This window comes from Desmodus rotundus, chromosome 5, assembly GCF_022682495.2.
Source record: "Desmodus rotundus isolate HL8 chromosome 5, HLdesRot8A.1, whole genome shotgun sequence".
In the NCBI taxonomy this organism is placed as follows: domain Eukaryota; kingdom Metazoa; phylum Chordata; class Mammalia; order Chiroptera; family Phyllostomidae; genus Desmodus; species Desmodus rotundus.
The window spans coordinates 106,819,689-106,830,025 of NC_071391.1; the positions used below are offsets into that span (position 1 = coordinate 106,819,689).

At 44.0% G+C, this 10,337-nt stretch overlaps 1 long non-coding RNA gene and 1 pseudogene across 1 annotated transcript; both read right to left on the reverse strand.

Annotated features, from left to right (window-relative positions):
* Positions 1-1,579: 1,579 nt before the first annotated feature.
* On the reverse strand, positions 1,580-5,096 carry LOC112302989 (tetraspanin-17 pseudogene; annotated as a pseudogene).
* A 2,713-nt stretch (positions 5,097-7,809) lies between these two features.
* Positions 7,810-10,272, reverse strand: LOC123479543 (uncharacterized). The gene is made up of 3 exons (XR_006655185.2): positions 10,061-10,272; positions 9,058-9,950; positions 7,810-7,971 (listed from the first exon to the last, which is right to left on the reverse strand). It is a non-coding gene; the product is annotated as an uncharacterized lncRNA (long non-coding RNA).
* Positions 10,273-10,337: the final 65 nt, after the last annotated feature.

Sequence of the window (10,337 nt, forward strand, 5' to 3'; positions counted from 1 at the left end):
ATTCTTACAGGTTTGGACGTTTCTTACACTGACAGTAGGCACTCACTAAATGTTTGGAGTATTGAACTGAGAGATCTGAAAGAGAGCTTTTCCCACAATGCAGATAGAAAGATAATTTTTAATGTATTTTTAATTTTTAATTACAGTTTACATTCAGTATTATTCTGTATTAGTTTCATATGTACAGCATAGTGGTTAGACAATCACGTACTTAACAGAGTGGTCCCCTGCTGCTTCAAGCACCCACCTGGCCCCACACACAGTTATTGTGATATTTTTGACTGCGTTTCCTATGCTGTAACTTACATCTCTGTGACTATTCTGTAACTACCAATTGTACTTCTTAATCCCTTTACCGTTTTCATCTCACCCCCAACCCCTCTTTCCTCAATCTGTTCTCTGTGTCTGAGTCTGTTTCTATCTGGTTTGTTTGTTTATTTCGTTCTTTAGATTCCACATATAAGTGAGATCATATGGTATTTGTCTTTCTCTGTCTGATACATTTCACTTAATGTAATACTCATTGGCTCCATCCATACTGTTACAAAAGGTAAATTTTCATTATTTTTTATGGCTGAGTAGTTGGGTTGTTGTTTTGGGTTTTGTTTTTTTTTTCAGAAATAGTATTTTTTAAAAATTGTACATGTTCCGGCACAAATAATGCCCCTTTCATTACAAAATCATAAGAATGTGATTATGTAATATAGCAATATCACACTCAACATACCATATGACATTTTAGGTGACATGTTCAAATTTCTGTCCAGCTCATGTGAGACATTCACGTACCCTCCCAACCACACTCAAGCAGGCCTTACTTCTGCCGAACACTGTATGTATTTTTTCCATCACCATTTAGTCGCCTTATAACTGCCCGCCACAACCACCACACTGTTGTCCACATCTGAGTCCCTTTTCCTCTGTTCAATCCCTCCACCTCGTACCCTCCCCCACCTTAGCTGTCATCCTGCTCTCTTCCTATAAGTCTGTCTCTATTTTGCTTTGTACCACAGCTTTTTAATCTTTTTTTTTTTTAGTGTGTGGGGGGGTGGTTCTCAAGATTTTCTTTATTTGAGTAGTTTGTAGCCATCATCATGTTTGATTCTGAGAAGCAAGCAAGAGAGAGAAAATTCTTGGACTCATTTTAGAATCTGAGATATTGAGGCTGAAGTGGGCTCCTGGAACGTCAAGGTCACAGCTAATAGAGAAGAGAGCTCTGAATCTGCATGAGGCCCTGTCTCAGGCAACAGCAGGCCCAACTCCTGCCCCACACCACCATGCAGAGAGGGGTGTCCAAGCCGTACCCTTCCTAGTCCCCTGGAGAGCCCACCACACAACAGCGGAAGAGTGGCTCCCTGCGCACGTGCACACTGCCACATGCACTCTCCATGCACACAGGTCCAGGACAGGCAGCCCGGGCAGAGCCATGTGGCTTTCTCAGAACACAGCACACCCATACAGAAGCCCTACATGGGGCTCAGGTCCAAGCAGAGACACCTCTTGCAGCCTTGCCCATCACATCACAGTGGAGGGTCCCTGGGCAGGCCAGGCAGGTAGAGCCATGGCCAGTGTGGCAGTGTCACCAGTTGGCATTCACTGCCTTGATACTGCACTGCAGTTCTGGGTCAGGCAGCTGCCAAAGATCTGGAGGAGGGCTAGGCCCACAAAGACACAGACCACAATGATCAGGTTGTCCTGCGCTCACTTAAACTGGCCCACTTAACCTTTAGTGTGAATAGAGCCCTGATGCTCTGGCTCCCGTTTGAGCCGGACATTGTAACCACACTGGATGTTGAGAACATCTTCCATAGGGTCCCTCATGCAGCAGGAAAAGGGCACCCCCCGCAGAGCTCCCAGCTGGGGTTCAAGTCAGTGCAGTTGAAATAGATATTGACATTCCAGTCATAGGGCCCTTGGGCTCCCCAGCGAGACCAGTATTCCTGAGCAAAGTCAACGAAGTTCTGGAGGTCAATGTCATCCTGCTAGGCCTTGATATTTTTGTTGATGGAAAGGTTGAGTTGTTCTTGTATCTAGTCCTTGAAGATGAAGGCCAGGATCCCTGTCACCACCATCAGCAAGAAGATGAGGCTGAGAAACACTGAGAAACACTTGAGCAGGAAGGTGTTTTCCTGGAGGGCCCGATGCATCCAGCAAAACCCAATACCGACAAGACACCTCCAGCCACCACAAACTGCCTCACCGGGGTCAAGGCCTCCCAGATCTGTCAGCACTGAGATGTTGGAGAGAATGCCCTTCTCACCCCACGCCCAGAGGCTGATGGCCAGGAATAGGGCTCCCAGCACCTAGAAGACAATGTTGAACCCAGACAGGAATTATTTCCCGCAGCAACCAAAGTCCGGTTCCTAGAAGTGCTGGTTCCTGGAAGTGCTGGTCCCTGGGGGGCCTGGTGAGGGGCAGCCCGCAGTCCCAGTAACTGTAGCCAGGGAGTCCAGGCCCACCCCTCCACTGGCCGCCTGGCACCTGCGGCTTCATGGCCAAGCTCAGCTCCTCTATTGATGGACACTTGGGCTGCTTCCGTACGTTGGCTATTGTAAAAAATGCTGCAATGGAAATAGGGATATACATATTTTTTCAAATTGGTGTTTCAGGTTTCTTTGGATATATTCTCAGAAGTGGAATCGCTGGGTCATAAAGCAATTCCACTTTTAATTTTTTGAGGAACCTCCATACTATTTTCCATAGTGGTTGAACCAAGACTAAGATACTTTTTATTAGCAGAAACCCATAAAGAAATTTCTTTCCTAAATTTTGGACTTCTTTGTGAATAAATTAATGCTAAATGCCATGGGTCTTCGTACGTTGGTCTTGAAAGGATAAACTGAAGATCAACCCCTTGAACCAAAAAAATTAAGATCATGGAATGAGAAGTGTCCACTTATTAGCTGTATTTTTCTTACTTAGAATGCTCTCAGTTCACCCGCGACTATTAAGAACTTTTTATCTACTTATTTAAATGAATTTTTTCTTAATTTTTAATTTTAGAGAGAGAGAAAGGGATTAAGAAGGGGAGGGAGAGAAACACTGATGTGAGAAAGAAGCATCAGTTGGCCACCTCCCGCACATGCCCAGCTGGGGACTGACCCTGAACCTGCAACCCAGGCGTGCGCCTTGACAGGGAACCAAACAGGTGACCCATTGGTTGGAGTGACGACACTCCAACCAACTGAGCCACATGGGCAAAGGCTATTAAGAACTTTTCAAAAGACTGTTAGAAACTTTTGATTTCCCTTTCTCTTCTCAAAATTGTACTGATCATTCAAAGCCCACCTCAGTTTTTTTTAAAAAACTACTGATTTCTCCAGTCTTAATTCATTTCTTTTTTTTTAAATATATTTATTGATTATGCTACTATAGTTGTCCCATTCCCCCCCCTTCACTCCCCTCCATCCTGCACACCCCTTCCCTCCCACATTCCCCCCCTATAGTTCATGTCCATGGGTTATACTTATAAGTTCTTTGGTTTCTACATTTCCTATACTATTCTTACCCTCCCCCTATCTATTTTCTACCTACCATTTATGCTACTTATTCTCTGTACCTTTCCCCCCTCTCTCCCCCTCCCACTCCCCTGTTGATAATCCTCCATGTAATCTCCATTTCTGTGGTTCTGTTCCTGTTCTAGCTGTTTGCTTAGTTTGCTCTTGTTTTTGTTTTAGGTGTGGTTGTTAATAATTGTGAGTTTGCTGTCATTTTGACTGTTCATATTTTTTATCTTCTTTTTCTTAGATAAATCCCTTTAACATTTCATATAATAAGGGCTTGGTGATGATGAACTCCTTTAACTTGACCTTATCTGGGAAGCACCTTATCTGCCCTTCCATTCTAAATGATAGCTTTGCTGGATAGAGTAATCTGGGATGTAGGTCCTTGCCTTTCATGACTTGGAATACTTCTTGCCAGCCCCTTCTTGCCTGTAAGGTCTTTTGAGAAATCAGCTGATAGTCTTATGGGAAGTCCTTTGTAGGTAACTGTGTCTTTTTCTCTTGCTGCTTCTAAGATTCTCTCCTTCTGTTTCATCTTGTCTAATGTAATTATGATGTGCCTTGGTGTGTTCCTCCTTGGGTCCAGCTTCTTTGGGACTCTCTGAGCTTCCTGGACTTCCTGGAAGTCTATTTCCTTTGCCAGACTGGGGAAGTTCTCCTTCATTATTTGTTCAAATAAGTTTTCAATTTTTATTCTTCCTCTTCTCCTTCTGGCACCCCTATAATTCGGATGTTGGAACGTTTCAAGATGTCCTGGAGGTTCCTAAGCCTCTCCTCATTTTTCCGAATTCTTGTTTCTTCATTCTTTTCTGGTTGGATGTTTCTTTCTTCCTTCTGGTCCACACCATTGATTTGAGTCCCAGTTTCCTTCGCATCACTATTGGTTCCATGTACATTTTCCTTTGTTTCTCTTAGCATAGCCTTCATTTTTTCATCTGGTTTTCAAACAAATTCAACCAATTCTGTGAGTGTCTTGATTACCAGTGTTTTGAACTGTGCATCTGATAGGCTGGCTATCTCTTCGTTGCTTAGTTGTATTATTTCTGGAGCTTTGATCTGTTCTTTCATTTGGGCCATTTTTTTTGTCTTGGCGCACCTGTTACCTAAAGGGGCGGAGCCTTAGGTGTTCACCAGGGCGGGGTAATGCTGGTAGCTGAGCTGTGATGCTGTACGTGGGGGAGGGGCCGAGAGGGAGCAATGGCGCTTGCTCCACTCTACCGGATTTCAGTCACTCCCTCTGCTACCCACAATCAAACTGGGCCCCTCTGGTGCTGATTCCTGAGTGGGTGGGCTTGTGCACACTCTAGGCCCCTGTGGGTCTCTCCAACGAACTCTTCTGTGAGGCTGGGAGTTTCTCCCGCTACTGCCTCAACCCCCACGGGTGTTTTCAATCAGAGGTTTGAGGCTTTATTTCCCCACACTGGAGCCCTGGGTTGCGAGGTCTACTTCGTTCCTCCTGGTTTGTCTATGCACGAATGTGGGGCTGCAGGGTCTGCTAGCTGTCGCACTGCCTTCCCTGTTCCACAATCCGCCACCTCACTGGGTCTGCCAGTCACCGTCTTGCTGCAAGTCCTCTCCGCCCCGGCTGTCCATCTCCGCCCCTCCTACCGGTCTGGATGAATGTTTCTTCTTTATCTCCTTGGTTGTCGGACTTCCATGCAGTTCGATTTTCTGTCAGTTCTGGGTTTTTTTTGTTGTTGTCCTTCTTTTGGTTGTGCGAGGAGGTGCAGTGTGTCTACCTACACCTCCATCTTGACCGGAAGCCTTAATTCATTTCTTTGTCAATGCTCCCATAGCAGTTTGAACTTTATTTAATACTTACAATTTTCTATATTCTATTACTATTCTATTATTTCTATATTCTTTTATTATTGTCTCCTCACCCTGAAACACCTATAGGACAGAGGCCACAACTTAATTTGTCCAGTTCTTGGCACATATGTCATAAATTCTGAACTAAATGGAATCATCTAATTTTGAGTTGTCCTAGAAGAGCTAGCTCAAACTTCCCAACCCACTCTGAGTTCACTTGGACTGAGGTTTGACAGTTGATTAAGAGATCCATTACCTAGCCATGGCTGGTGTAGCTTAGCGGATTGAGCACCAGCCTGTGAAACAAAGGGTCACCAGTTCAATTCCCAGTCAGGGCATATGCTTGGGTTGCAGGCCAGGTCCCCGGTTGGGGGTGTGTGAGAGGCAACCACACATTGATGTTTCTCTCCCTCTCTTTCTCCTTCCCTTCCCCTCTCTAAATAAATAAAATCTTTTAAAAAAGAGAAAGAGAGAGAGAAAGATCCATCACCTAGATGGAGCTATGGCTTCCAGAGATTTGGCCTGCCTTGCCTGTTAGGGTGACCTAGAAGTGGGCTAGACCCTCACCAGCAGGAACACTGTTGGCCCAGTGATTCCACCTGCCAAACACATTTATCCTCAGTAATCCCTACTTTTACATCTACCTCTACCATTCTTTTCCTTTTGGATAGTGGTCCTCAATATGAACCCCTCAAGTCTTCAAAGACAAAACTGAAAGGTTTTCTTAGCCTCCGCTGAGGAAGAAATGCCAATCAGCCACAAAATTAGGCAGTACAGAGCTTTATTGGGGTTTGCGGACCCGTGTGAGATTCCCCTGGTCTGCGGAGTGGGCAGAGGAAGTCGCGCCAAAGCACGGAATGTGGCGGGGTTTTATGCACCAAATTCTGATTGGCTCTCCTCGGGGGCTAGGGATTGGTCTCCTGGAACAAAGCCGCAGTCCATCATTGGTGGTTCCCCTCGGGCTCAGGCTGCCAGGTGGATATCCCCGCCCATCCTGACAAAAACTACTTTTATAATAATATTGAGATGTTATTTGCCTTTTTAACTGTGTGGACATTTGCACTGATGACACAAAAGCAAAGGTGGGTAAAACTGTTGACAACTTAGCATAATGACACAGTGGCATCGAGTTGTAGTCTTAGCATTCCTCCCTGCTGTGCATTTGCAATTTTTTAAAGTGCCATTTTTTGCCCTGACTGTGTAGTTTAGTGGGTTGGGCATCATCCTGCAAACTGAAAGGTCCCCAGCTGGATTCCTGGTTGCGGCAACATGCCTGGTTTGTGGGCCTGGTCCCCAGTTGGGTGTGTGTGAGAGGCAACCAACTGGTGTTTCTCTCCCTCTCTTCCCCTCTCTTTAAAAATAAATACATAAAATATATTTTTTAAAATGCTATTTTCAATTAAGAGCACCCTTAATGAAGCAGTGCGAATAATTAATTTTATTAACTCTTGACACTAGAGTACCTATCTTTTTACTATTTTGTGTGAAGAAATGGGAACTATGCACACAGTACTTCTGCATATGCATGTATGGTGGTTGTCTGACAGTTCTAAGAAAAAGCATTTGTGCAATTAAACTACAAGCTGAGCTAACCTTTGTTTTAATATTAAATGACTATTATTTTTTTTTGAGTAATGCAGACAGTTCCCAGACAACTCTTCACACTTTCCCAGTTTCTATTAACATCTTACATTTGTTACAATTGATGGCCTAATACTGATATATTAACAAAGTCTATAGTTTACATTCGGGTTCACTGTTTGTGTTGTACTTTCTATGTCTTTTTTTTTTTTTAATCCTTACCTGAAGACATTTTTCTCATTGCTTTGAGAGAGAGAGGAAGAGAAAAGAGAGAGAAGCATTGATTAGTTGCCTCCTGTATGCACCATGACCCGAGGATTGTACGCACAGGAACTGGGGATGAAACCTGCAACCTAGGTATGTGCTCTGACCAGGAATCAGACCTTCAACCTCACAGCTCCTAGACGAGCTCCGGCCAACTGAGTTTCACTGGCCAGGGCCAGTCTATGGGTTTTGACAAAAGTATAACAACATGTATGTACCACGACATGAATACATTACCATACAGAATAGTTTCATTTTTCTAAATCCCCTGTGCTCCACCTATTCAGCCCTCGCTCCCTCTCCTCAGTCCCTGGCAACCACTGATCTTTTTACTGTCTCCATAGTTTTGCCTTTTCTAGAGTTGCACATACTTTGGATCATATAGTATATAACCTTTTCAGATTGATTTCTTTTCTTAGCGATATGCATTTAAGTTTTCTCCATGTCTTTTAGTGGCTTGATAGCATTATTTTGTGAAAGGGCCATGTATGCAAAGCAGCCCCCCAAAGCCAAAGCTGCTGGTAACCAAAAAAATGAGGCAGACACGTCCAGTGTTGGTTTTGAGAGTTTAATAGGGAACTTGAATATACAAAAAGCGGTTTGGGGCAGCAACAAAACAAATGGATCCCTGTACCTTCCACCCCCCGATTCTGAAAGCAGTGAGAATGCTGCATGGATAATAAAAGGGATCAGATGCTAAGAGGCTTGGGTGCCAGGGTGAGGTAACAGAAACACTGAGGGCTCCTTACCCAGGAGAAAGAAGTAATGGGTGTCCTCTGATCAGCCGAGAGCTCTGTATTTCAGAGCTCACCTGGGGGAAGGCCGGGAAGATGGAGGATTAGCTTTAAGATGGAGTCACTTATGTTCCTCACAAGTTGATTTCATTTTATCACTCAACATTCCATTGTATGGATGTGTCACAGTTTGTTTATCCATTCACTTATTGAAAGACATCTTACTTGCTTCTAAGTTTGGGCAGTTATGAATAACACTGCTATACATTTGTGTGCAGGTTTTGTGTGGGCATAAATTTTCACTGAATTTGGGTAAATGCCAAGGAGCACAATTGCTGGATCATATGGTAAGAGCATGTTTAACTTTGTGAGAAACTGCCAAACTGTCCTCCAAAGCGGCAGTATCACTGTGTATTCCCACCAGCAATGAGGGAGAGTTCCTGCGGCTCCACATTCTCACCAGCATTTGTTGTTGTCAGTGCTTTGGATGTCAACCATTCCAACAGGTATCTCATTGTTGTTTTAATTTTCAATTCCCAATTCCCTAATAAATAAGATGTTGAGCATCTTTGCTTTTGTCTTACTCTGTGTTTTTGTTTTTGTTTTAAACTAAGCACCATTTACTTGAAGGGACATCAGACGAACTATAGTTATTCAGACTGGCACATTTGTCTGACATTTTCCTAAAAATGAAGGGAGTGAGCCTGAACCTTCAAGGAAAATAATAGACAGTAATTGTTGCCAATGATAAAATTTAAACTTTCAGGTGAAAACCAAAATTCTAACTTTAAAAATGAGAATTTGTATTGGCTACTGTGAGTTTGGCAGCTTCCCTATATTTAAGAGCCTCTGCCTTTGGAAGAGCTGCATACTCAGTGAGACAGTAAATGACCTTGTTTTCCGATGTTTTACTCATGCATGATTTTACAATATCATGCATGAGTAAAATGTCCAAAGTACAAGATATACCAATGGTTTTAATATAACTCAGCATAAAGTTCATTGATATGATTTCAATTTCCACATCTGAGTAACCTTTAAAAACTACCACTTGCAAGTTTAGGTGTGCTATCAAAGAAGGATATCCTTAATTATCTAAGAGGCTATTAAAATGCTTCTCCCTTTCCGAACTAAGTATCTGTAAGGCCAGATTTCCTTCTTACCCTTGTATCAGTCAACCCCATTTCACAGCAGATCCAACGCGGAAGCAGATATGAAAATCCAGCTATCTTCAATTAAGCCCTCACGGTAAAGAGATTCACATGTAAGACAGTATGAACTACACTTTTTGTGGAATTTTTGTGCAAATATGCTTTTATTAATAAAAACATTGTTTATGTAAACATTTAATGGGCTTACACTTTTTTAGTGTATCAATACAGGCATTTCTCAATATGGTAAATATAATCCACATAAATAAAAGCTCTTTAAGGTTTTCAATATGGTTTGTAAAGTGTGAAGGAGTCCTGAGACCAACAACCATGAGAACTGCTGCTCCTGTATGCCCTCCTCTTATCCTGCTGGCCAATTCCAGGGCAGAGAATTAAGATACTACAGTGCTATTCAAGATTGGCTTCTCTAAAAATCTTCCTGGTTGTAGGGTAAGTGGAGGCAGTCTGGCTTCCTCACCCAGGTGTCTGGGTAACTAAGGGAAGCAGTGTCCCATAGACTTAGGAAGGCCCTGATAACCAGTGTTCTCATAGCCTTGAGACTGGGTCCATTAAACTGTTCCCGTAACATGGAGTGTCCAGAATTATGTTATGTAATGTTCTGGCAGTTTTCCGGCTTTGTTCTTCTCTATACTTAAACAAGGAGGGGCTTACCACTAGTTACACACGCAGCTTGCAGCGTGCGTGGCTCGCCCACCCGTGAATAAAGGTATGACAAGCATCCCCAAGGCTAAGCACATTTTCTTCCATCTCCCAGAGGCCAGAGTGGATCTGCCTGGCCTCGATGGGTTGCGACACACTGATGAACCACTCATTCTGCATCATCTCTCCAGATATGTTGTTCTAGTTTCCTCCGCTGCTTTCAAACTTCTGGTTCTTGGCATGTACTGGAAGAGAAATAAAGGAAGCTGGGCATTCTCTCTGGGCTGGGCAGCCCTACCAGGTGCGTCCTCAACTCAGTGGTCAACCTCTCTGCGGAAGAGTCTGACAAAAGTACCTGAATTCCTCGCATCAGGGAGAGGCCCACTGGGGAAGGGGAAGGAACCAGGGAAGTTGCGGGAATTCGAGTCTTCCTAGAGTTGAAAGAGTGGAGGGGAGTTGGGAGGTCACAGAGGTATCCTCGAGCCTCCCCTCTCACTAGGTGAGGTAAGGCCCGTCCACGCCCCGTTGTGCTCGCCCCAACCCGCTCTGCTCCAAAGGCCCCTAGCTTCTCACTTTGCCGCCAAGCGGGGAGCCAGGAACCGCAGGTTACAGCCCTTCACGACAGTTCCGGC